Genomic DNA, 25,615 nt, shown 5'->3' with positions numbered 1-25,615 from the left:
TGGCAATCTGTATGTCTTCCTTGGAGAGAGGTCTCTCTAGGTCTTCTGCCCATTTTTGTTTGTTTGTTTGTTTTTGTTTTTGATTAGGTTGCTTGGGATCAGTTGCTTCATTTGCTATTATTTTTTCCCAATTCTGAGGGTTGTCTTTTCACCTTATTTATAGTTTTCTTTGCTGTGCAAAAACTTATAGGTTTAATTAGGTCCAACTGTTTACTTTTATTTTTTTATTTTTTTGCTAAGTCGCCTCAGTCGTGTCCGACTCTGTGCGACCCCATGGACTGCAGCCCACCAGGCGCCTCCATCCCTGGGATTCTCCAGGCAAGAACACTGGAGTGGGTTGCCATTTTCTTCTCCTACTTTTATTTTTATTTCCATTACTCTACGAGGTGGGAGGATCTTGCTGCAATTTATGTCAAAGTATTCTATCTATGTTTTCCTCTAAGAGTTTTATAGTTTCTAGCCTTATATTTAGGTCTTTAATCCATTTTGAGTTTATTTTCATGTATGGTGTTAGAAAGTGTTCAAGTTCCATTCTTTTGCATGTAACTGTCCAGTTTTCCCAGCACCATTTACTGGCAAGACTATCATTTATCCATTGTACATTTTTGCCTCCTTGTCAAAGAGAAGGTGTCCATAGGTATGTAGGTTTATGTCAGGACTTTCTATCTTGTTCCTTTGATCCATATTTTTGCTTTTTTGCCAGTACCATACTGTCTTGATTATCATAGCTTTGTAACTTTGCAGTATAGTCAAACATCAGGAAGACTGATTCCTCCAACTCCGTTTTTCTTTCTCAAGATTGCTCTGGCTATTTGGGGTCTTTATGTTTCCATACAAACTGTAAAATTATTTGCTCTAGTTTTGTGAAACATGCCTTTGGTAATGTGATGGGGATTGCATTGAATCTGTAGATTCCCTTGGGTAGTATAGGAATTTTCACACTATTGATTCTTCCAATCCTAGAACATGGTGTATCTCTCCATGTTTTTATCATCTTTGATTTATTTCATGAGTATCTTGTAGTTTTCTGAATACAGGTCTTTTGTCTCCTTAGGTACATTTATTCCTAGGTATTTTACTCTTTTTGTTGCAATGGTGAGTGGGATTGATTCCTTAATTTCTCTTTCAGATTTTTGATTATTATTGTATAAGAATGCAAAAGATTTCTGTGTTTTAATTTTGTATCCTAGGAAATTACTAAATCCATTGATTAGCTCTGGTAATTTTAGGGTCGCATCTTTAGCGTTTTCTAGGTATAGCATCATGTCACGTGCAATCAGTAAGAGTTTTACTTGTTTTCCAATCTGGATTCTTTTTATTTCTTTTCCTTCTTTGAGTGCCAAGGCTAGCACTTCCAAAACTATATAAAATAATAATGGCAAGAGTGGGCACCCTTGTCTTTTTTCTGATCATAAAGGAAATGCCCTCATTTTTTCACAATTGAGAATAATGTTTGCTGTGTGTTTGTTGTATATGGCCTTTATTATGTTGAGGTAGGTTCCTTCTATGCCAGTTTTCTGAAGAACTTTTATTATAAATGGGTGTTGAATATTGTTGAAAGCTTTCTTTGTATCTGAGATGTCATATGGTTTTTATCTTTCAATTTGTTACTATGGTGTATCACATTGATTTATTTACATAAATTGAAGAATCTTTGCATCCTTGGGATAAACCCCACTTAATCATGCTTTATGATCATTTTCATGTGTTGTTGCTAATATTACTGTGAGGATTTTTGCATATATTTTCATCAGTGATATTCACCTGTAATTATTGTGTGTGTGATATCTGTCTGGTTTTGGTATCAAGGTGATGGTGGCCTCACAGAATGAGTTTGGGAGTTTCCTCCCTCTGCAATTTTCTGGAAGAGTGAGCAGGATAAGTGTTAGCTCTTCTCTAGAAGTTTGCTACTTTTTGCCTTTTAAGCCATTTGGCCCTAGGCTGTTGTTTGTTGGAAGATTTTTTATCACAGTTTCAATTTCAGTGCTTGTGATTGGTCTGTTTCTATTTTCTTTTTCTTCCTGTTTCAGTCTTGGAAGGTTGTACTTTTCTAAGAATTTGCCCATTTTTTCCAGGTTGTCCATTTTATTGACATATAGTTGCTCATAAGACTCTATTTTGATCCTTTCTATTTTTGTGTTGTCTGTTATAACTTCTTCATTTCTAATTTTCTTGTTTTGAATTTTCTCCCCTTTTTTTCTTGATGAGTCTGGCTAATGGTTTGTCAAGTTTGTTTATCTTCTCAAAGCAGCAGCTTCTATTTTTATTAGTATTCAGCATTGTTTCCTTCGTTTTTTAAATTTACTTCTGCTCTGATCTTCATCTGAGCAGAAGTAAATAAAAAGATGGTAAAGAATCTGCCTGCAGTGCAGGAGTCCCAGGTTCAATCCCTGGTTTGGGAAAATACCCTAGAGAAGGGAATGGCAACCCACTTTGATATTCTTGCCTGGAGAATTTCATGGACAGAGGAGCCTGGAGAGGTATAGTCCATGGCATCACAAAGAGTCGGACACTGACTCACAAAGATCACTCACATGACTGAGTGATTAAAACACGGTACACAGATCTTCATAACTTCTTTCCTTCTACTACCTCTGGTTTTCTTTTCCTTCTTCTTTCTTTTTCTAGTTGCCTTAGGTGTAAGGTTAGGTTGTTTACTTGATATTTTTCTCATTTCCTGATTTAAGCTTGTATTCCATAAATTTCCCTGTTAACACTGCTCATACTGCCTCCCATATGTTTTGAGTTGTTCTGATTGTGTTGTTTGTTTTGGATTTCCTCTTGGATTTCTTCAGTGACCTCTTGGTTATTTAGAAACATATTGCTTAGCCTCCAAGTGGTTTTTGTTTTTCAGTCTTTTCCTGTAATTGATATCTAATCTTATATCATTGTGGTAAGAAAAAAAAATGCTTGATGCAATTTAAGTTTTCTTAAATTTATGAAGGGTTGATTTGTGACACAAGATTTGATCTATCCTGGAGAATGTTTCCTGTGCACTTGAGAAAAAAAGTGAATTCTACTACTTTTGCATGGAATGTCCTTTAGATAGCAATTAGGTCCTTCTGGTCCAAAGTGTCATGTAAGGCTTGTGTTTCCTTATTCAATATTCTGTCTGGGTGATCTGTCCATTGGCATGAGTGACGTGTTAAAGTCCCCCACTATTTTTGTGTTACTGTTGACTTCCCCTTTTATGTCTGTTAGCATTTGCCTTATGCATTGGAGTGCTCCTATGTTGGGTGCATATATATTTATAATTATTATATCATCTTCTTGGATTTATCCCTTGATCAATCCAAGATCCTTCATTGTCTGTTGTTAAAGTCTTTATTTTTTTTTTTTAATTTCCATCTGCATCAAAAATCTTTTTCCAGCCTCTCACTTTCATTCTGTTTGTGTCCCTATGTGGGAAGTGGGTCACTTATAGACAACATAGGTAGGGGGTCTTGCTTTTGTATCCATTCAGCTAGTTTGTGTCTTTTTATTTGAGCACTTAATCCATTTACATTTAAGGTAATTATTGACATGTATGATCCTATTGCCATTTATTTTTTGTTTCGGGTTTGTTTTTGTAGGCCTTTTCTTTTGTGTTTCCTGTCTAGAGAAGTTCCTTTAGCATTTGTTGTAAATAAAGCTGGTTTGGTGTTGCTGAGTCTCTTACCTTTTGCTTGTCTGTAAAGCCTTTGATTTCTCTGTTGAATATGAATGAGATTGTTGCTGTGTAGAGTAATCTTGGTCTCATATTTTCACTTTTATCACTGTATGTATATTCCGCCACTCCCGTCCAGCCTGCAGAGTTACTGCTGAAAGCTCAGCTGTTAATCTTATGGGGATTCCCATGTATGTTATTTGTCACTTTTCCCTTTTGCTTCTTGTAATATTTTTTCTCTGTGTTTAATTTTTGCTAGTTTGGTTAATATGTGTCTTGGCATGTTTCTCTTTGTGTTTATCCTATGTAGGGCTCTCTGTGCTTCCTGGACTTGGGTGACTATTTCCTTTCTAATGTTAGAGAAAGTTTTGACTATACTCTCCTTCAGGATTTTCTCATACACTTTCTTTTTCTCTTGTTTTTCTGGAATCCTTATAATTTGAATGCTGATGTGCTTAATATTGTCCCAAATATCTCTGAGACTGGGCTCTTCTCTTTTCATTTTTTTCCTTTATGCTGCTCTGCTTCAGTTATTTGCTCTGCTCTGCGTCTACCATGCTATCTTCCAGTTCATTTGAACATTCTTCTGCCTCAGTTATTATGCTATTCGTTCCCTTTAGTGTATTTTTTATTTCTCTTATTGCATTGTTCATTGCTGACAGTCTGTTCTTTATTTCTTCCATGTCCTTGTTAAACACTTCATGTATCTTCTCAATCCATGCCTCCACTCTATTTATCTATGCCTCCATTTTATTGCCAAGATTTTGGTTCATCTTTACTATCATTCCTCTGAATTCTTTTTCTAATAGACACTCTATTTCATCTTCATTTGTTTGGTATTGTGGGCTTTTACCATGTTCCTTCATCTGATGCATGTTTCGCTGTTTTGTTTTGCTTCTTTTCCATTTCATTTATTGTGTTTGGGGCCTCTCTCCTGATGGCTGTAAGGCCACAGTTCCTCTTAATTTTGAAGTCTGCCCCCAGTGGGTGGGTTTTGACCAGCCCCTTGTGAGGGTCTCCTGGTAAGAGGACAGACGCCTGTGTTCTTGTGAGTGGAGCTGGATCTTATTCCTCTGAAAGGCACTGTCACATCCAATGGTGTGTTTGGGTGTTTATGAGCTTGGTGTGGCTTTGGGCAGCCTGCCTACTAATGGGTAGGTTTGTGTTACTATTTTGCTAATTGCTTGGTACGAGGCATCCAGTACTGGAGTTTGCCTGCCTTTAGGTGGGGCCAGGTGTTAGCACTGAGATGGAGGCCTTTGGGAGAGCTCTTGCCAATTAATATTTTAGAGTCAGGAGATCTCTGGTGATCCAACATCCTGAACTTGGACCTTCTACCTTGGAGTTTCAGAATCCACCCCTGGCTGGAGCAACAAGACTCCACAAGCCACACAGCACAGAAGAGAAAAGGAAATAAATAGAAAACAAACAAACAAACAAACATGCAAACAAAAAATGAACGGACAAATCCCCAAGACAAATGATAAAAGTAACACTGAACAGATAAGAACATACATTGAGACTCATACACTCATACTCAAAAACAGAAAATAAGACAAAAAACTAAAATAAAATTTTAAAAAGTGGAACCACAAAGGAAGAGAGCAACCAAACCAATAAGCAAACTCATAAATGAAAACACACAGAATAAACTAGTCTGGAAAAAATTCAGAACCAAAAACATGAAAAAAGTACAACAGAACAAAATGCTAGTGTAGAAATAGGAAAAAATAAAATAAACTTACTTAAAAATAAAAGCTTTAAAAAAGGAAAAATTAAGTAAAAAATAAGTATTAAAGTAATAATAATAAAAAAGAACAACAGAACAAAATGAAAAAAGAGAGAGAGAGAGGTGGTAAGAAGACTATTTTCCTGTGGCCTCAGTTCTCAGTTTTCCTGCCACACAGTGAGTTCCAGCTAATGTGCCTCATTAGAAAGACCTCCAATATTTCTAGGAAGGTCTCCAGACCTGCTGTGGGCACTATGGGGTCAGCTCAGACTCAAACCTGTCCGCACTCCAACTTGTACTTGCTTCCAAAATCCACAACTGCCCCCAAACTCCACACCCTCAAGCCAACTGTGAGGATTTAATCTGCTGCTCCCGTGGCTGCAGGAGGCAGTTCACGTCCTCTTTGGTCACACAGCCTCTGCGGCTCACGTTAGTTCTGCCCTGCCTCTGCAGGCTACGCTCTGGTGTCTGTTTCCCACCCAGACAAGGTGGGGCAGAAGCAGAGGGTATGGGACCTCGCTTACTCAGCTGGGCTGGGAAGAGGGAGGGGTATGGCAGGCACAAGTGGAATGTGTGGGGAGGGACTGGGGCGGTAAAGGCCTTCGGAATGCCGCTGCAGCCTGAGGCAGGCCATCACTCTCCCAGGGGAACTGGCCCCGGGTCGTGGGAACCTCAGCAACGCCAAGGTGCAGAAGCTCCAGGAAGCTGTGGGCTGTGACCTGTGCCTGCTCGCAGCTTCCTGCACCTGCGACCCCTGGGGCTGGGCCTGCGGCGCTCCTCATCCCTGCCTCCGGCACCCCCACCGGCCCGGGCGGCGGCTGGCCTCTGAGGCTGCAGGCCAGAGCCGTGACCAGTCCTGGCTCGGGCACTCACGCCAGCCTTTCCGTGGCGGGCCAGTGTGTCCACCTCTGAGGCTGCAGGCCAGAGCCGTGACCAGTCCTGGCTCGGGCACGTATGCCAGCCTTTCCGTGGCAGGCCAGTGTGTCCACCTCTGAGGCTGCAGGCCAGAGCCGTGACCAGTCCTGGCTCGGGCACGCACGCCAGCCTTTCCGTGGCGGGCCAGTGTGTCCACCTCTGAGGCTGCAGGCCAGAGCCGTGACCAGTCCTGGCTCGGGCACGCACGCCAGCCTTTCCGTGGCGGGCCAGTGTGTCCGCCACTGAGGCTGCAGGCCAGAGCCGTGACCAGTCCTGGCTCGGGCACGCACGCCAGCCTTTCCGTGGCGGGCCAGTGTGTCCGCCACTGAGGCTGCAGGCCAGAGCCGTGACCAGTCCTGGCTCGGGCACGCACGCCAGCCTTTCCGTGGCGGGCCAGTGTGTCCGCCTCTGAGGCTGCAGGCCAGAGCCGTGACCAGTCCTGGCTCGGGCACTCACGCCAGCCTTTCCGTGGCGGGCCAGTGTGTCCGCCTCTGAGGCTGCAGGCCAGAGCCGTGACCAGTCCTGGCTCGGGCACGCACGCCAGCCTTTCCGTGGCGGGCCAGTGTGTCCGCCACTGAGGCTGCAGGCCAGAGCCGTGACCAGTCCTGGCTCGGGCACGCACGCCAGCCTTTCCGTGGCGGGCCAGTGTGTCCGCCTCTGAGGCTGCAGGCCAGAGCCGTGACCAGTCCTGGCTCGGGCACGCACGCCAGCCTTTCCGTGGCGGGCCAGTGTGTCCGCCTCTGAGGCTGCAGGCCAGAGCCGTGACCAGTCCTGGCTCGGGCACTCACGCCAGCCTTTCCGTGGCGGGCCAGTGTGTCCGCCTCTGAGGCTGCAGGCCAGAGCCGTGACCAGTCCTGGCTCGGGCACTCACGTGAGCCTTCGTAGCAGCCAGCCCAAATCCCTCTGGGGTTGCAGACCGCAGCTGTGGCCAGCCCCACCGTGGGCGCTCACCAAGGCGGTGTCCTAGCATCTTTAAGCATCCGAGGTGGAGGCAATCGCCTGTCGCCCCTCTGGCAGTCCCAGGCTTTCCCCTCAGCTGTGTCGTACGCGCCCCCTCAGAGTGTCTCCACGACAGTCAGCCCCAGTCCTCTCCTGGGGTCAGACCCCTGAAGCCTGCGCCTCAGCACCCAGCCCCCCGCCACGGTGGGCGGCCGGGCCGTCGAGTGGCTCAGGTTGGGAAATGCTGGTCGGTGCCGATTTCTGTGCTGAACCCTCTCTGCTTTGCCTCGCACACACCTGTTGCTGTGCTCTCCTCTGAGCTTCCAAAGCTCGACCTGTCCCTGTCTGGGAGGTAGTTTCCCAATAATTCAGGCCAGGAATGGTTTCAGGTCAGACTGTACCCATCCATGATATGAAAGCCCATATCCTGCCAAGTTCAGGGCACTTGCTCATGGAGGGGGCTTTTCTCTTTCTTTCTAGAAGCCTGGGAGTTGACTACCCAGCATGGACTATACCCACTACATCTCAAATACATATTCTGAGATAATATTGGGATAATCAAAAGTCAGAGTTCAAAAATAATTAGCAGTTAACTGAAAATGTAAAAAGTCATGTCCCACGTGAATACCTACTCTACTCTGCTTACACCCTCCTGATACACGCAAAGCTAGAAACTTCATGAAATCTCCTGAAAAGAAATCTACTGTAGTGGGAGGCATAAAGTCTATGTCCTTTGGGGAGAATGGGTGAGATGAGTATTGAGACAAGCAGGGTCACGACCTCATAGCTGAGCAAGAGTCCGTGAAAACACTGTTCCTAAAGAGAAGGGAAAGAATCAGTCCAAACACAAGCTGTGCAAATACCTCAACAACCATGGAGACTCCAGAATAGTCAGAAAAGGTCAATCCACTGCAATCCAGGATTAAAGAACACTTTGGATTCAGGCAGGGCTGGGTAGCTTCTTCTGTAAGAAGAACAGAGTTGAATCAGAGAAAATTCTTAGAGATTTTCACCACTGGTTTTGTTGAACATTGGGAAGATCAACAGTGGCCTAATGTTTAACGAAACCAATTCCAAACACTTTTAACTTTACATTTTCAGTTGGCTACTAATTATTTTTGAACTCTGATTTTTTATTATTCTAATATTATCTCAGGTAATTATTACATAACTTGAGCGCCAAGGATAATATTGGTAAATAGCATATGATTAAAAATGAAAGGAAATGGAAATTTACAATAAGATGTCCCTCTGGAGCAACCAGGGAAGGCTTCATGCAAAAGTAGCCTTGAAGACATATTTAATTCTAAAAGTAGAAGCAATACAGAGTTGTTAGCCTTCCAATCATGTGAACAACTTTAATGAAACACTGATGACAGTTTGAGATCTCAAAATTTTCCTGTCCCACTCAACCAATATTTACTGGGGGGACTACGCCGGTGGTGCAGTGGCTAGGAAACCATGCTTCCAATGCAGGGGCCCAGGTTTGATCTCTGGCTAGGGAGCTAGTCCCACATGCCGCAACTAAGGGTTCACAGGCTGCAACCCAAAGTTCACATGCCACAACTAAAGATCCCACGTGCTGCAACAAGATCTAAGATCCCATGTACTGCAACTAAGACCAAGTGCAGCCAAATAAATTAAAAAAATATATTTTTAAGAATTTACTGGGGACCTCCCACATGCCAGCTACTCTAGCAGTGCCTTCTGTTTCCCTTTTCCTCCCAAGAGGGAGCTCTGAGGGCAAGTACAGATTCAGGCAATGCTACCATTGGCTCGACATGGTAAATTAGAACTTCAAGCAAAATGAAAAGTGACCACAACTTAGCTCATCCACTGACCACTCAGTAGTAATCATCATCATTCACTATTTGCCTAAAGATAGAACACAGCCCCACTACAGAAGGGCTCTTATTTTTAGCCTCAGATATAATATGTCATTGCTATTATCAGAAATTGGAGAGTGGGTTTAAGATCACAGGAAAAATAAAAATATGAATCCTAGGCAAGGACAAACAGCGGACTGTTGATTGGTATTTATTCCTTTTGTCTCCTAGTCTCACAAACAGACGCACACAAACACACATACACAGGTTGGCACTACACTAATTAGTTTAGAGATACTTTTATTCCATTTTATTTAGAGTTATAGAAGAAGAATTACTAGAGAAATATTAAAAGATTTGCTGAGATATTTGACTCACTATCTGTTTGTGATATGTACTTCCTTGCAAATTTTTTATGATTCATAAACATGTTTTATCCAATTTGGAAACATTTTGTTGAATTTTCAGAGTATAAGAATCTTTAACAATTGAATATCCGATAAGCTCTCCTACAAAAGTTCAATAATCCACATGGCCTGATCATTTGCTAATGTACCATGGAGTTCAAAATTTGAAGGGTTTCTATGCAATACTTCTATTATTTTTAGAAAATAAAACGTATATGATTTTTTAGAAGACAACTCAGTCCAGCTATTTTGACATCTTTTCAGCATGTCAACTGTGTACAAATCTTTTCAAGCTCCACATTTAATGACAGCATGGTGGTAGCTTGAAAATATTTACACCATGGAAATTGGCAAGTGCAACAAATCACACTTCTCCACCACCCCAGGCCATATTCTCCACTCCAAAAGTTTTTTGGATTTACCAACATATCATTAGGTAAATCTGGTTACTCTTACTAAACACAAGGAAAATAATCAGTAATTTTTAAAAAAATTCAATAGCTTGGATTAAATAAATGACTTAAACCTCTGACATATTTAGCAATAGATCTTAAAGTGACAGTGATGATACAATTTGATAACAAAATTAATGAAGTATTTTTTTCCATCTCCTTATAGTCTTTTATAGTAAGTACATACAAAAAAGCTAAATCTAAAATTCTTAGTCCAAAAATTTATGTAGAAAAAGTTATCATTAACATCTAATCCACCCAAATTAAATTATGAATTCTTTGAGATCTTTAAGCCTTATTCTTCATTTATTAGAAAACATAACTGTCAGTGGTAAAACTGAATATAATTCAACATATATATTCAATATAATCCAGAAAATATTAACAACTATTTTATTTATAATTGCTTTTCATGAAGGAGGTACATAAATTATTATCTGCAACTAAATTTATGACATGCATTCTATCATCCCGTATTCTTTAACAAGCCAAACATGGCTAATCAATCATGGTACTTTTTCCCAGTCAGTTCAAAGAAGACCCTAGAATTTCTATCAATTCAGTGTTTCAGAAAGTCACTACTGGTTCATAAGCAATTTTACTTGTCAATCTGAACTTAATAATCCAGTGAAAAAACTATGCATATTATTTAGAGAGATTGATCACTAATCTAAATGACTAGGAAATGGTGGTAAAAGGATACAGAAAATTATTTAAGAAAGAAGGTGTTTTTTTTCTTTTCTATCCTATTTAATTTCACTTATAAATTATACTTGCCATTCTTTATATTTTCTTGTAATTATTTCATAATTTAAGTGACGACAGATTGCTAACTAAAAATGTTTGGGTTTAATCAATAGTGAGACAAAAATTTTTCTTTTGTTTCAGAATGTGCTTGCTTTGTCCTTCATTTTTACATCTGAGGTTCCTCTTTTGTGTTCCTTTAATCAAAATGTAGGCACATTTTCAGACTGTCCAAAAGAAATAAAAGAATTGTGCCATGTAGTTGTGGATAATAATTTAAGTAAGCTAAAAAAAGCTTAAAAAAAATTAAGAGAAGCAGTTCTTTTTTTTTTTTTTGTAAATAAAAAGACATTGTTAATGGCAAAGTTACCAATTCCCTCAAATGAAAATTTAAATACAATGGGCATTTCTGAAATTTTTCCAAAAATAAGTGAAGTTTTCTTTTATATAGTAGCCTCTCAGTTCTGTCATTGTGCTGATTTTATGACTATTAATATATACTTGTGTTCTAAGCTTCTAAGTAAATCAATCATGCAATAAAGTTCATATTGTTGTAGAAAACTGAATGAACAGCTAATATGCCTTAAACAAAATGAGGTAAGCTTGGAGCATGTGCAAAGGAGATAACTAATATATACTCATGGGGGATGTGGTAAATGATGGGCTTTATCTACAAAAGTCAAAGAAAACTAAAGAAAGAAATTAACCATCAGGTGTGGGTGGGTGATTAACTCCAGACTCTGCAAGTCAGTTCTCTCCTGTGGAATATTCATTAACTTGTTTAATTAAAAAGTATTCATAGATGCATAATTTAGGGGTGCTTTTTTTTATACTTCGAAAGGTTTCTGGCAGTTTGTGAATCACTCATAATTTTTTAAAAGAAGGCATTTTCTGTTGATATCAAGTAATTATTGAGAAACAGATTTATATCTCTAATATCTCAAGAAAATAAGGAATCAGAAATATTTAGGACAAACCAAAACACTATCTTTGGAAAACATGTATGCACATGATTGTGTAAATTATCTGTTTTATTCATTCATCCAAACAATTGGTTAATATAGATGTGGTGTGTGCTTACTCTAAGCACCGTCCTAAGAAATACAAGTAGAATGATGGACAAGCGAGATAATGGTCTTTACTCTCAGTAGACTCACAAGTAAACTGAGAAACCAGTCAGTTGAACTAGTAATCTAAAGTGTTACCAAGGCTGAAAGTTACGCAGAAAGCACTCAGGAGGTACAGGATAGACCTGGTATTGTAGACAGAAAAATGACCCCCAGCGATGTCCATAGCTTAATCCCTAGAACCTGTGGGATATGTTGCCTTACATGGTCAAAGGAATGTTGCAGACTTGATTAAATTAAGAATCCTGAGTGAGATTATCCTGAATTACCCTGGGTGGGGGGGAAGTCCAAATGTTACTCGGGTTCTTATCACAGGAAAGCAGGAGGGTAAGAGGCAAAGAAGGAGAAGTGGTGATGCAAGAAGAGGTCAGAGAGAGGTTTGAAGATGTCAGCACTGCTGGTTTGAAGATAGAGGAAAGGATATGACCTGAGGAATGTGGATGGCCTCTAGAAGCTGAAAAGGGTAAGGAAGTAAGAGGATTCTCCCCAGTAGCCTCCAAAGTACAGCTCGTCTAGGGAACTGGATGAGGATGGGGGCAGCTGTGGCAGGGGAACCAATTTAGGCTTCAGGAACTGTGATGACAGAAGTCACACCTGCTTTCTCATCCTTGAACATATAGCACCCACCACTGTGCCTAAGACTTAGTAAATGCTCACTAAATACAAGAAAGATTTGCTAAGTGAACAAGGACATTTATTAATTGACACAGGAATGAAAGGAAGAATGGGACAAGGAAGATGAGACTTGGAGGATAATTTGAAGGGAAGCAGGTAAGAAGGTGGTGGAGGTAAACCTGAAAAATCACAATGCTGAGAAAGATGTTGACAGAGCGCCTCTTGGTAACGGCACGATGTGACTGAAGTGCTTTGGAACACAATTCACCGAACATGGTAATGGGAAATTTCTTCGCATTTGAGTGATTTTTGTTTTCATTCAGAAAAATATGATGACTTTAATCTTATTATTTACATGGTTTGTAAGTTTATTTAGTTTATTCAATCAATTCTTTCTCTTCTCTAAAGACTGTTTACAGGAGTGGGTATTACTTATTCTCTTTCTTCTTTCCTACTCCCTCACCCAGCTAACATTTCCCTTTGCTTTAGTTACTTCCAGATCTATTCAATGGTCCCCCAAACCCAAGGATATCTCCTGGAAGGTTTCCCAGTATCATAAATTCACCACCTTCTAAAATAAACTTCCCTTTCCTTTTAGCTACCCTCCTGGATTTCATATTATCCCAGTTTGAGAGTTTCAGAGTTTTGAATCATCATTTGTATTGCCCTCCTCCTTCCCTCAATACCCAAACAGTGCTGGTTATGTTAATTACATACTGAAATTTCTTTTAAGTCCATATTCATCTCCATTTTCACAAGCTTACAACCAAAGCAGAGAAGAGTGCCACTCTCTGTCACCTCCTTTTCTCTGGATTAGCACAAACCCACCCTTCTTGGTTGTGTTTCTGCAGACTGTATCTGGCTCTGAACTCTCGAATCTCAGCTTTAAGCACCCTTTGCTATACACATTGGCCTTCTAAGGGGTCTTGAGGTCCTCCTCTGTCCCTAACCAACTGCATGATCCTAAGCAAGTTAGTTATTTAAGGCCTCAATGTTTTTTAAGTGAAAGTAAGTTTATTTAGAGAGATACACATTCAATAGGCAGCATACAGACCACCTCAGAAGGCAAAAGTGGGCCTCAACTTCATCAATAAAACTAAGAGTATCCTATCCTATTACCTATTTGAAAATGATAATTACCAGTTACCTATTTCATCTATTTAGAAGAATATCCTTTGAAACCTTGGAAGTGCTATACAAATATTAGCAGTGTTAATTTTCATTCACTGACCAAGTATTCATTGGACAATGAAGGATAATGCAATCAACATTAAAATGCATCTCTTCCCTTAAAAATCTAATTAGGAGGAAAATGTGCATGAATAAAACAACTTTGTAACTATATAAAGTGATATGTGATTGAGTGAGGCATGTGGTAACCTCTCCAAGTCACTACAATTCCCATTTCACAGCTGAAGGAGCTGCATTCCAAGTGGCACTGCACTGTTGTGTTTTTGCCTCTATGGATCTGGTTGACTTCTTTTTCTACCTGATGAGTTTGCCAAAGACTATGTCCCTTTGACTTACTTTTCTTCTCTTATTAAACCTTGAAGAAAGTATAATATTTGGATTGGCATAAAGTAGATGGTTCTAGAAGGGAGAATATGAATAAAGAATTAGATCCAGATACACCGGACAGTCCAGAGGGATGGGATGGGGAGGGAGGTGGGAGGGGCTTCTGGATGGTGGACACGTGTACACCTGTGGCTGATTCATGTCCGTGTATGGCAAAAACCACTACAATACTGTAAAGTAATTAGCCTCCAATTAAAATAAATAAATTTTTTTAAAAAAGAATTAGATCCAGGAATGATTAAATTAGATGTAGGAGCCATGAAAACTGATTCATCTGACTGGCATGTGTAGTAAAAGGGAAATCAGTTTGAGAAGATGCGGAAGGGTTTTAGGTATCAAGCTGAGGACTGGGCATTTGATCTTCTGAAGGGATCTCTAATGCATAAGAAGTCTTTGGCTTTTTTTTTAAAGATTATTTAAGATTAACTGTCATCATAGAATAAAGCTAGGATGGCAACTGCATCTCAGTTTGTGTGTCAGTTCAGTTCAGTTCAGTTGCTCAGCCACATCAGGCTCTTTGTGACCCCATAGACTGCAGCATGCCAGGCTTCCCTGTCCATCACCGACTCCTGGTCAACACTAGCCATTTGTAACAGCTTATTAGAGCTCCCTGTTCAGAAGAGTCTCAGGTTACTTTGGCTCACAGGAGGAAGTGCCTTGATCGATTAATTTTATCTTCTGTAATCACAGGAAACTGGGTGTTCTCTATTCACAGAGTAAGACCAAGACTGTCTCATAGCAGAAAAAAAAAATAGGAAAGTCAAACTGATTCATCTTTCAGTCATCATTCATTAACTGAATATGGTTAAGGACAGAATCAGAGTAACAGAAGTGAAAATGTAAACACAACAAAACCTAGAGTTACAGGTTTTACTATTTAAACTTTGAGAGGAAGTCAAAAATATGAGCAGTAAAAGAAACCTAAGCATTTAAAGCACAGGGAAGTGACAGCTGGATGCTGTTTCTGAGTGAGAGAGAGGGAGGGGGACTCAGGATACTCTGGAGTGCCAGGAGAAGAGAGGAGGATACCAGGAAAACATTCTGGGCAACCAATCCTAACTATATATAAGGGTAACTGGGTACCAAAGGTTTCCCAGGGACACAGCAAGGGTGACCATGTTGATCAGCTACTGCTCTCTGCAAAGTGGGCCTGATCTAGGGATGCAGAGGTGACAATGCCCTTGTAAACTTGTCAGACTAGCAGAAGAGAAAGACTTGAAAGAAACAACCATTAAATAAGTACAATACCAGTATTATAAGCATCCTTTCAGAGCACAAAGTAGAAGAAAGCAAATTTGTCATGAAAAGAAACTGAAAGTGAAAGAAAGCGAAGTTGCTCAGTTGTGTCCAACTCTTTGTGCCCAGTGGGCTGTAGCCCACCAGGCTCCTCAGTCCACGGAATTTTCCAGGCAAGAATATTGGAGTGGGTTGCCATTTCCGTCTCCAGGGGATCTTCCTGACCCAGGGATCAAACCCAGGTCTCCCACATTGCAGGCAGATGCTTTACCATCTAATCCACCAGGGAAGCCCACAAATTTGTCAGGAGAAATTAGAAAAGACCAGAGAAGCTAACATCTGAACTGCTACCCTGTTGATGTGGGCCGTGCAATTAATTTGTATATTTATATGATATTTATTTTATTCTATTCTATATTTTATATATTTATGCAGAGTACCTTAAAGTAATATGATAGATATTATAATATATATTTATATATAAACATTCCACATGTTCTTTTATCCACTGTACTGCTAAGAAGTGTTAGTTTTTCTTCATTAAGGAGGATTATAAACAGAGTTACTATAAACAATCTTGTATATGTTTCCAGGTGCAGATATTAAGAGGCTCCATTTTTTATTGTCTTTAGAAGAGCTAAAATCAGTATGTCAGCTTTTCCTGCTTTTTTTTTTTAAGTTTATATAATAGAATTTATGTTTTCCTTTGCCTTTTCACTTTGGTCCAATTACATTTATAAGACTCATGTAGTTTTCATTATTGTATATATGTACCATATAATAAATATATCAACTAAAAATTCAAATGTATAAATATTCCATACTTATACATACCAGCTATTTTTTTTTTTTTTGAAATACGAACTGTTTCCAGGTTTGGATAGTTAAAAACAATACTGTTCGAGCATTCTTGTTTATGTAACTTATTAGAATGTAAACTGGATGTGGAATTGCTGGTTTGTGTATCTTGTGTATCTTCAGCTTTATATGATATTACCAAACTGTTTTCCAAGGTAGTTGTTACCGTTTACACTCCCACTAGCATTGCAAGAGACTTTTTGTTGCTCTGCATTCTCATCAATACTTGGTATTGTCAGACTTCAAAAACTATCAATCGTATATATTGTGTTATTTATTGTGAGGTTAATCTAGATTTCCCCAAGTATTATGAATAGCATCAGTGAATCTAAGTAAGCATATCTGCATATGCTTATTAGTAAATTTTAAAATGTCTCTTTTTGTGGAATGCCTGTTCATGTCTCTTGCGCATTTTTCTAATGGGTCATCTGCCATTTTTACTCCTTCATATGTTGGGGAATACAATTCTTTCTCCATTTTATAAATTACGTCTGTCTTCTTTCACCCTAGCTTATCTCTTCAGGCTTCATATGATGTCATTTGGTAAACAAAACTCTTTATAATCTAGTGAAGTTTAATGATAACGTTTAACATTTCTTGTACATATGCTCCTATATTTTCTTTTAAATTTATAATTTGCCTACCACTCTTAGGACGTTGAGCTGGTACTGATTTGGGGGATGGGATGGGATGGGATGGGATGGGATGGGATGAAGGTCTAATTCCATTCATTATGGGTGTGTGATTGTCTCATCATTGTATATTAATGACAGTCTTTTGCTCACTGCTCTGCAGTGCCATATTTGTCACAATATATGTGAGTTTTTCCTCACTTTTGTGCTCTCTGCTCTGTCCATTGACCTGTTCATTTGTCTCTGAACTGGTGGCACACTACACTGATTATTAGAACTTTATAATACATTTATACATACATAAGAAAGCAAGCTCTCTCTCTTGTTCATATAGTTCAATAGTCATGCCTATTCTTGGCTATTTGAGTTTTGTACAAAGTTTAGAATGAGTTTATCAACTGCCATTAAAATGTCCTATCAGAATTTTAATTGTGATTCAATTTATATCTATAACAAAATTTGAGAATTGACATCTTTTCAACATTGTGTATTCTGATTGATGGACGTTGTATTTCCTTCCATTTTAAAAAATACCATTAATTTAAGTGTTTCAGGTATTCATAATGTCTCATAATAAATTTTTATACCTTCATTCTTTGTAGGCTGATACATCTGAAATTAATCTCTAAAATAAACTGGGAGTGTGAGGAGGAAGACAAAGAAGAGAAGGAGGAGGAATGGGGGGGGGGAGAGAGTAGAATGAGGAGAGGAAGAGCAGGAAGGGAGGAAAGTGGAGGGCAGAGGCAGACAGGAGGAGAGAGGAAGGGGAAACAGAAGCAGGAAGCCGCAAGAAGGCAAAGGCTTCATCTTCTGCTCTACAGTCACGTCAGAACACTTACATTTCCTTTACGCTAACTCACCGTTGCAAATGCCACTCAGAGAAGTGAGCAATGTGCTTTGTTCATACTGAAATAAAAACACATAAAAAGATGAACAACATTATAAAAATTCATTTCTGCCCCTAAAAAAGAACATCATTCTTTTCTCCATAATAATAACAACAGAAAATGGTCTCCAATAATTATTTTCCCTAGTCCTTTTTTCAGAATGATAAATACAACAAACTGAAATAGTAAGTTAGTCCTAAGTTTATGTTAGCTCAGCTGATAATTTATCAAGTCAGACTCTCCTTTTTAGAACATTTTCTGCAAGATTGTTTTGATTTTTATATCAGGAAGTGAACATTTACATGTGTTTTTCATATATGTATCCAATCAGAAATTAACCTCATTAACACAGCACTCTCAAAGAGAGAGCCACCAAACTTGCATTTCATGTTATACAAAAGTCAGCTATTCATTTAGTATGAGGTCCATGCATGTTGCTATAAATGGCAGTATTGTATTTTTTATGGCTGAGTAATATGAAGTAAGCCAGACAAAGAAAGATAAACATCACATAACATAACGTACACAGGGAAGCCAATAAAAAAAAAAAAAAGATACAAAGGAACTTACATACAAAACAAAAACAGACTCACAGACATAGAAAACAAGTTTACAGTTACCAACAGGAAAAGGGTGGGGGAGGGATAAATTAGGAGTTTGGGATTAACATACACACACTACTGCATATAAAATAGATAAATAACAAGGACATACTGTATAGCACAGGAAACTATACTCAATATTTTGTACTAACCTATAAGGGAACAGAATCATTAAAAAATACATGTATGTGTAACTGAATCACTATGCTATACACTTGAAACTAACAAAATGTAAATCAATTAAACTTCAATAAAAATAATTTTTTTAAAAATTAGCTGTTCATCTGAAGCTTCATGAAAATGTCTAAGAAAAAAAGATTCCTGATTTATGGAAACGCTAGAGAATGAAAATGACTTTATATCCTACAATTAAACTTTTTGAAATTAAAAATAATTGATGCCTCTAAAATTATAACAGGCTATATACTTCTCAAAAATGTCTTGTTGTTACGGTTCATGATGATAGCAATTGTTATTTCTTGAGTACTTCCTGCTTACTGTATCCTAAGAACTTTACATTAATCATTTAATTATCAGAATAATCCTATGAAGTTACTGATATCATTTTCCATTTGAAAGTTGGAAAATTTTTAAATTTGGAAGACTTCTAATGATTGAAATGGTTAAATAATTTGACCAAAGTCACAAAGCTAGCAAGAGTTAAGTTAAAATCTAAGTTCATGTCTTTCAACTCTGTACCTCTTGCTCCAAACTGCTACATTATACTACTTTCCCATGAAATCAGTTTTCATCTTGGAGGGTGATCACAGAATATCAATTTCCCTTCTTAATACCCACTGTGTGTGTGTTAGCCGCTCAGTCATGTCCAACTCTGTGACCCTATGGACTGTAGCCCACCAGATTCCTCTGTCCATGGGATTCTCCTGGCAACAATACTTGAGTGGGTTGCCATGCCCATCTCCAAGGGATCGTCCCAACCCAGGGATCAAACCCCATCCGGGGATCGAACCCACGACTCTTAAGTCCCCTGCACCGGCAGGCGTGTTGTTTACTACCAGCGCTACCTGGGAAGCCACTGGTACTGCACCCACTGGCCCAGATTATGTACTTTAAGTCTGATTCTGACAGTTATCAAATAATTTCCCCCAGGTTATTTTACATTTCTAAGTCTCAATCTTTTTTTTTTTTCGTAACATTCAGGTAAAGTCAGTTACATCATGGGGCTGACGATAAGTATGTTAGATAGCCCAGGTAAAGAGATGAGCCCCTGAAAGACAGTCAAGGAATGTGAGTTTCCTTTCCCTCCTCTTAAAAATACCTTGTCAGAAGTCTCTTCTGCAGAAGAACTTCAAATTATTTATATAAATACTCCACCCTCTAGAAGGTGGAGCATGACTCCACTTTCCCTAAATACAAGCTGCACACAGTGACTCGCTTTCAAAGATTACAGCATGCAAAAGGGGAAAGAAAGTAATTTTATAGGGGAGAAACCTGATAAATACTACCTCATCCAGAAGATCAAGATTAATATCTACAGCGAGAAATAATGTTGGTATTATGTACCCTTGATACAATGTGATGAAAATGGCACTTCACCTCTATAGTTTTCCTTCTTAAAAAACCCATATCCCCAGTGCTATCACAAGAAAAATAGGAGATAATTTCAACAGAGGGGCATTCTAAAAAATATCTGACCGGTACTACTCAAAATTGTCAAGACCATTAAATAAAGGGAAAGCCTAAGAAATTGTCACAGTCAAAAGGAAACTAAGAAGATAGGACAACTAAATGTAACATGATATACTGGATGGAATTCTAGAGCAGAGAAAGGATATCAGGTAGAACTAAGTAAATCTAAATAAAGCATGTGTGCTAAATCGCTTCAGTCCTGTCCAACTCTATGCCACCCTAGGCAGTATAGCTCACCAGGCTCCTCTGTCCGTGAGATTCTCCAGGCCAGAACACTGGAATGGACTGTCATGCCCTCCTCCAGGGGATCTTCCTGACCCAAAGACCGATCCCACATCTCTTAAGTCTCCTGCATTGGCAGGTGGGTTCTTTATCACTAGCACCACCTGAGAAGCCCAGACAAAGCATGGACTTTACTTAATGATAATGTATCCATATTGGTTGATTGATTATAATAAATATATCACACTAATGCAAGATGTTAATAATAGAGGAAACCGTGTCATGTGGGGTATATATAGGAATTTTCTCTAATACAGGAACTCTCTATACTAACTTTTTTCAATTTTTCTGTAAATCTAAAAAACTGTTCCAAAAACAAAGTCTAGTTTTGAAAAACATTTTGTCTGAGCAAAAGAAAATTTTAGATAAATGGTAGATTGAAACTTCTCTTGCAAAGTGAGAGCACAAATGATAATGAATAGTGAATATCTGTAGCTCTATATAATAGCGAGCACAAATCCATCAAACACCAGCAGCCTGAGATCCTTCTAAGCTTCTGCATTCAGGGAGATATTTAATGGTGATATACAGGCTCAGTGGTAAAGAATCCGCCTGCCAATACAGGAGCCACAAGACACTCGGGTTCAATCCTGGGTCGGAAAGAACCCCTGGAGTGAGAAATGGCATCCTGCTCCAGTATTCTTGCCTGGGAAGTCCTGTGGACAGAGGAGCCTGGCAGGCTACAGTCCATGGGGCCTCAGAGAATCGGACACGACTGAGCATACAGGAAGTATAGCAACATAGAAGTATATCATTATATAACCTAACAGAGGGTACTTTTTCAATTCTTGTTTTGAATGGGATGTGAATCTTCCTGCTCTGGAGTGTTTTCAATGTCCTTCCATCACCACCAGCTGTCAGAGAAGAGAAAACCGAGGCCCCAGCAGAGCACTCTGGTTCAAGGCACAACTGTGAACTATTTTGTGCAGGTTGATAAAGGGAGGCAACGCTGCAGTAGAGATTAACTGATGCAGACGTCTTACTCTAAAACTGAACTTGGAATAAGTGCACAGTCCTTAAGACAGGTAGATATCCTTGACAGTGTCTGACAAGAATAATACGAAATGCCCCAAAGAGCACTCAAGCTCAAGACTATCCTTTTAATCATTCCAAATAAAGGTTTATCCCATGTTCCTCTGAGAGAAGGGCTTCCAAATTGCCATCTGAATCCTTGGAGTTCCTTTAAAATTCACAGCATACAAATATACATACAATATTTGCATCATTATCATTATAGTGGAACTCAGTTTCAACAAATTCTTCCTCACCATCATAAAGTTGAGTTGAAGAATCCTTTTGAGTGACTTCATCTACTAATAACCTAAATTCAATGAACCCTGTTTGATTTTTATTTTTTTTATTTTTTGGGGGGTTTTGTCATACATTGATATGAATCAGCCATAGAGTTACACGTATTCCCCATCCCGATCCCCCCTCCCACCTCCCTCTCCACCCGAGTCCTCTGGGTCTTCCCAGTGCACCAGGCCCGAGCACTTGTCTCATGCATCCCACCTGGGCTGGTGATCTGTTTCACCATAGATAGTATACATGCTGTTCTTTCGAAACATCCCACCCTCACCTTCTCCCACAGAGTCCAAAAGTCTGTTCTGTACTTCTGTGTCTCTTTTTCTGTTTTGCATATAGGGTTATCGTTACCATCTTTCTAAATTCCATATATATGTATTAGTATGCTGTAATGTTCTTTATCTTTCTGGCTTACTTCACTCTGTATAATGGGTTCCAGTTTCATCCATCTCATTAGAACTGATTCAAATGAATTCTTTTTAATGGCTGAGTAATAGTCCATGGTGTATATGTACCACAGCTTCCTTATCCATTCATCTGCTGATGGGCATCTAGGTTGCTTCCATGTTCTGGCTATAATAAACAGTGTTGCGATGAACATTGGGGTGCACGTGTCTCTTTCAGATCTGGTTTCCTCAGTGTGTATGCCCAGGAGTGGGATTGCTGGGTCATATGGCAGTTCTATTTCCAGTTTTTTAAGAAATCTCCACACTGTTTTCCATAGTGGCTGTACTAGTTTGCATTCCCACCAACAGTGTAAGAGGGTGCCCTTTTCTCCACATCCTCTCCAGCATTTATTGCTTGTAGACTTTTGCATAGCAGCCATCCTGACTGGCGTGTAATGGTACCTCATTGTGGTTTTGATTTGCATTTCTCTGATAATGAGTGATGTTGAGCATCTTTTCATGTGTTTGTTAGCCATCTGTATGTCTTCTTTGGAGAAATGTCTGTTTAGTTCTTTGGCCCATTTTTTGATCGGGTCATTTATTTTTCTGGAATTGAGCTGCAGGAGTTGCTTGTATATTTTTAAGATTAATCCTTTGTCTGTTTCTTCATTTGCTATTATTTTCTTCCAATCTGAGGGCTGTCTTTTCACCTTACTTATAGTTTCCTTTGTAGTGCAAAAGCTTTTAAGTTTCATTAGGTCCCATTTGTTTAGTTTTGCTTTTATTTCCAATATTCTGGGAGGTGGGTCATAGAGGATCTTGCTGTGATTTATGTCGGAGAGTGTTTTGTCTATGTTCTCCTCTAGGAGTTTTATAGTTTCTGGTCTTACATTAAGATCTTTAATCCATTTTGAGTTTATTTTTGTGTATGGTGTTAGAAAGTGTTCTAGTTTCATTCTTTTACAAGTGGTTGACCAGTTTTCCCAGCACCACTTGTTAAAGAGGTTGTCTTTTTTCCATTGTATATCCTTGCCTCCTTTGTCAAAGATAAGGTGTCCATAGGTTCGTGGATTTATCTCTGGGCTTTCTATTCTGTTCCATTGATCTATATTTCTGTCTTTGTGCCAGTACCATACTGTCTTGATGACTGTGGCTTTGTAGTAGAGTCTGAAGTCAGGCAGGTTGATTCCTCCAGTTCCATTCTTCTTTCTCAAGATTACTTTGGCTATTTGAGGTTTTTTGTATTTCCATACAAATTGTGAAATTCTTTGGTCTAGTTCTGTGAAAAATACCGTTGGTAGCTTGATAGGGATTGCATTGAACCTATCGATTGCTTTGGGTAGAATAGCCATTTTGACAATATTGATTCTTCGAATCCATGAACACGGTATATTTCTCCATCTGTTTGTGTCCTTTTTGATTTCTTTCATCAGTGTTTTATAGTTTTCTATGTATAGGTCTTTTGTTTCTTTAGGTAGATATACTCCTAAGTATTTTATTCTTTTTGTTGCAATGGTGAATGGTATTGTTTCCTTAATTTCTCTTTCTGTTTTTTCATTGTTAGCATATAGGAATGCAAGGGATTTCTGTGTGTTAATTTTATATCCTGCTACTTTACTATATTCATTGATTAGCTCTAGTAATTTTCTGGAAGAGTCTTTAGGGTTTTCTATGTAGAGGATCATGTCATCTGCAAACAGCGAGAGTTTCACTTCTTCTTTTCCTATCTGGATTCCTTTTACTTCTTTTTCTGCTCTGATTGCTGTGGCCAAAACTTCCAACACTATGTTGAATAGTAGTGGTGAGAGTGGACACCCTTGTCTTGTTCCTGATTTCAGGGGAAATGCTTTCAATTTTTCACCACTGAGGGTAATGTTTGCTGTGGGTTTGTCATATATAGCTTTTATTATGTTGAGGTATGTTCCTTCTATTCCTGCTTTCTGGAGAGTTTTAATCACAAATGAGTGTTGAATTTTGTCAAAGGCTTTCTCTGCATCTATTGAGATAATCATATGGTTTTTATCTTTCAATTTGTTAATGTGGTGTATTACATTGATTGATTTGCGGATATTAAAGAATCCTTGCATTCCTGGGATAAAGCCCACTTGGTCATGGTGTATGATTTTTTTAATATGTTGTTGGATTCTGTTTGCTAGAATTTTGTTAAGGATTTTTGCATCTATGTTCATCAGTGATATTGGCCTGTAGTTTTCTTTTTTTGTGGCATCTTTGTCTGGTTTTGGAATTAGGGTGATGGTGGCCTCATAGAGTGAGTTTGGAAGTTTACCTTCTTCTGCAATTTTCTGGAAGAGTTTGAGTAAGATAGGTGTTAGCTCTTCTCTAAATTTTTGGTAGAATTCAGCTGTGAAGCCATCTGGTCCTGGGCTTTTGTTTGCTGGAAGATTTTTGATTACAGTTTCGATTTCCTTGCTTGTGATGGGTCTGTTAAGATCTTCTATTTCTTCCTGGTTCAGTTTTGGAAAGTTATACTTTTCTAAGAATTTGTCCATTTCATCCAAGTTGTCCATTTTATTGGCATAGAGCTGCTGGTAGTAGCCTCTTATGATCCTTTGTAGTTCAATGTTGTCTGTTGTGATCTCTCCATTTTCATTTCTAAGTTTGTTAATTTGGTTCTTCTCTCTTTGTTTCTTAATGAGTCTTGCTAATGGTTTGTCAATTTTGTTTATTTTTTCAAAAAAACCAGCTTTTAGCTTTGTTGATTTTTGCTATGGTCTCTTTAGTTTCTTTTGCATTTATTTCTGCCCTGATTTTTTTTTTTTTTGCCCTGATTTTTAAGATTTCTTTCCTTCTACTAACCCTGGGGTTCTTCATTTCTTCCTTCTCTAATTGCTTTAGGTGTAGAGTTAGGTTATTTATTTGGCTTTTTTCTTGTTTCTTGATGTAAGCCTGTAATGCTATGAACCTTCCCCTTAGCACTGCTTTTACAGTGTCCCATAGGTTTTGGGTTGTTGTGTTTTCATTTTCATTCATTTCTATACATATTTTGATTTCTTTTTTGATTTCTTCTATGATTTGTTGGTTATTCAGAAGCGTGTTATTTAGCCTCCATATGTTTGAATTTTTAGCAAATTTTTCCCTGTAATTGAGATCTAATCTTACTGCACTGTGGTCAGAAAAGATGACTGGAATGATTTCAATTTTTTTTAATTTTCCAAGACCAGATTTATGGCCCAGGATGTGATCTATTCTGGAGAAGGTTCCGTGTGCACTTGAGAAAAAGGTGAAGTTGATTGTTTTGGGGTGAAATGTCCTATAGATATCAATTAGGTCTAGCTGGTCCATTGTGTCATATAAGGTTTGCGTTTCCTTGTTAATTTTCTCTTTAGTTGCCTGTTTGATTTTTTGACTCAATTTTCTGAAATCCCAAGTAGGTAAAATCATATATGTGGAAACTTCTCACAGAAGACTGTGTTAATGAGATTTGTTTCTAAGATATACTAAAGGTAAACACATGTCATTTTGTAATTTCTGAAAACAAGTTGGAGCAATCTTAATCTTGCAGGAAAATAAGGAAAACACTATCAACTACTGATAAATAATTAGTTGTAAGAATTCCCATGTCAGGTACTCTACTAGAAATGATAAAGCCCACAATTTAGTATATTATTTCAAGAAGTAAGCTTACATTTTGGAAAAATAAGACCACAAACTTCTTGTAGGTTAATTAGATTACATGAAGCTCTAGACAGATTTTCCCATAATGCTGTTATACATGGTGGTTATGAGCTTAAAGTCAGCTACAAGAACATACCTGTTTCACATATAGGTATAGAATGGCTTT

General features: G+C 38.8%; 1 pseudogene; it reads right to left on the bottom strand.

Annotated features, from left to right (window-relative positions):
* LOC122688110 overlaps positions 1-25,615 on the bottom strand; it is a 65,413-nt pseudogene that overhangs the window by 9,284 nt on the left and 30,514 nt on the right.

The sequence above is a fragment of the Cervus elaphus genome, chromosome 32, assembly GCF_910594005.1.
Source record: "Cervus elaphus chromosome 32, mCerEla1.1, whole genome shotgun sequence".
NCBI classification, from domain to species: Eukaryota; Metazoa; Chordata; class Mammalia; order Artiodactyla; family Cervidae; genus Cervus; species Cervus elaphus.
The sequence above is the reverse complement of the archived record's forward strand: the minus strand, read 5'-3'. Positions and strand labels throughout refer to the sequence as shown.